Here is a 2903-nt window from a genome sequence, read left to right on the forward strand (position 1 = left end):
CGAGCCCCGCCCACGCCGCACCCCACTCTGTCCTTGCCTCCCGTCCCGCCAGCCCCCGCCACCGCCGCCTGGGCCCCTACGCTCCTCGCCTGCCCGGTGACCCGCCTGCGGACCCTTGCGTTTCAGTCGGTGGGTCCGGCACCCTGCGCCCTCCAGCACCCTCCCGCGCGGCGCCCGCAGCCCTAGTCTTCCTTCCCGGGCGTGGCCTTGCCTCCGTCGCTCGCTCCTCTCGCTCCTTCCTTGCTCTGGGCCACTTAGCCTGTCTCACTCGGGCTTGTTTTCTTTTTTCCTTCCTCTCTCTGTCCCCGTCTCTCCTCTCTCTGACTGTCTCTGTGTATGTCTTCTCTGTCTCCTCGCCCCCCGCCCCCTCAAGCCCGTGTGGGATTCTTTTTCTTAGTCTCTGGCTCTCCTCTCTCTCTCTCTCTCTGTCTCCCCTGTCTCATTCCCTTTCTCTATCTCTCTGCTTTTCTGTCCCTGGCTCTCCCTCCCTTCCTCCCATGCTCTCTCTGTCTCTCCGCACCCCCTGCCCCGCCTCTCCCCCCGTCTCTGTCGACTCCTGCTCTCCCTCGGCCTTCCTGATCCACAGCCCCTCCCTATCTGTCCCCGTCTCACACTCCTAGTCTCTCTTTCCAACCCGTTCTGCAGGGCACTGTCCAGGCCTCAGGCCCCTAGGCCTGGGCACCACCAGGGGGCAGGGGGCACCAGGCGCCTCAGACCCCCATGATCTGCCCCCCAAATCCCAGCCCCATAAAAGGGGTTTTGCAAGTGACAAAGAGGAACTAGCGCTCAGGGATCAGATACATAAATCAGGAAAACAAGAAAAGAGGAAATAGTTCAGGCATGTGCCAGGCCCAGTGGGCCAACACCTGGAGTGAGGAGTTGGTCCTGGGGTGGGTGACCCCAGAAGACCCACAGTTACCCCCTATGGCAACCCAGCCCTGCCAGCCGCTGTTGTCCTCACCCACTGCATCTCAGTCAGGCACTTCCCCTTTTGCTGGGGACTGTGGAAGGATGACAGGATCTAAAATCCCCCGACTTAACGGAAGATTGGCCACATATGAGCTGGTAGTGGGCATGCTTCTCCTTCTGTCTCAAAAGGGGAAGGTAGGCCCTGGGGTCAGAGGCAGGTAGTGATGATTCCAGAGTCACAGAGCCCATATGAGAACCAGGGCCATGGCACCATCCATGTGGCCACCTTACGGTGGGCACTCAGTAAGTTTGTTGATTGTGGCTAAAACAGGGCTGCCCCATGCCAGGCACTTTACAAGTCTTTACTCGCTCCCCCTCTGAGGTTGGCACTATTATTATTCCCATTTTACAGATACAGAAATTGATGCTCCAAGAGGTGAAGGGACTGGCCCAAAATGCAAAGAACTAGAATGTTTGAAAGCCAAAGTCTGTCTGCTCTGAAACCACCCCACCCCAGGCCAGCTCTGGCCTCTCAGAATGGTTCTCCCCTCAGACCCCCAAGCTGCCCCGTAGTGCCCAGTGGCCCTCCCTCTGAAGGTGCTCTGGCCTCCAGAAATGCAGACGGGTGTGTTTCTACTCGGGCAGGAAGGAAGGGCAGGAGGTTTCTCTGTGCCCAGTGGGGCAGACAGGAAAGGCCAGGCCTACAGCCACCCCCACTTCCCTCTCCCCAGCACCATGACTTCCTGCCAGCAGCGCTCCCCATCGCACCTGCCTTTTTCCAGCCCCTCTATCCCCTGCCTGGCCACCGCTTTGATGGCCAGGGGTATCCAGGTGGAGGAAATCAGAGGCCCCCACCTGACACCCCGTTCACCAGGGCTCAATGTCTCTGGGTGGAAGAGGGCCATGTTGTGCCACCTATGGGAGGAGACTGGGGGACCTAGAAGAAGAACACCTCAGCACCCCCACACCCAGTTTCAGTCCTTCTGTCTATCTTCCTCCCCAGTGCCTTATTTTTCTCTAGCCCTTCTCTGCCTGCCTGTTTTTGTCTGTCTTCTTGCTTCTCCCGGCTTCTCTCTCTGTCTCTCCCCTCTCTTTTCCGCTCTTGTCTGTCTCTTTGTGTGGGTATCTCTCTCTGTCTCTCTTTCTCTTTCTCTGTCTCTCTCCCTCTCTGCCTCCCTCCCTCGGGCCCCTCCTTGCTTCCTTCCTGGCTCCTTGCTCATCTTGCCGCATCCTGCAGCTCCCCCCACTGAGCCTTGAGAATAATGCTCCAAGTTGCCACAGAAGCTCAGACCGACACAGAGGAGGGTTCTGGGCGCTTCGGACATAAGCCCCCTGCCAAGCTGAGCACTGGGACTCAGGAGCCTCCTGGGGCTGGGGATGTGTGGGGCTGGGTTAGACTGCAGAGGGCACGGCCAGGGTCCAAGTGACCTCATGTAAAGGTAGAATGTTGTGTGGCCTTGGGTAAGAAGCTTGCCTTCTCTGAGCCTCAGTTTCCTCATTTGCAAAAGTAGGACAATCATAATAGCACACCCACCCCTATGAGGTTGTGAGACTTGGAGAACGTAATGCAGCAGAAAGCACAGTGCCAGGCACATTGCAGGCAGTCATCAAACACCAGTTTCTCTCCCCTTGTTGGAATGAGTAATCACCCATGCAGCCCATGCTGGGGGGTGGGGGAGGCAAAAGACCCAGGCCCCACTTCCTGCCCTGAGCCCCATGGCAGCTGGCTGAACAGCTGTCCAGCAAGGGCTGAGTCCCGCATCCAGCGCTACCCTCCACGATCTTACACCATCCTTGCAACCAGCTTGCAAGGCTGGGGTGATTGAACTCATTTCACAGATGGGGAAATGGAGGGAGGTTAGGAAGGTGGGGATTCAAACCCAGATCTGTCTCCAGATCCTGTGCTTACCACTCTATACACATTAGCTGGGAGCTCTTCCAGACCAGGATGGGCTATGGGTGGCAGCCTCCCTATACCCCTGACTGGGCAGAGT

This window comes from Trichechus manatus, unplaced genomic scaffold (assembly GCF_000243295.1).
Source record: "Trichechus manatus latirostris isolate Lorelei unplaced genomic scaffold, TriManLat1.0 scaffold00001, whole genome shotgun sequence".
NCBI classification, from domain to species: domain Eukaryota; kingdom Metazoa; phylum Chordata; class Mammalia; order Sirenia; family Trichechidae; genus Trichechus; species Trichechus manatus.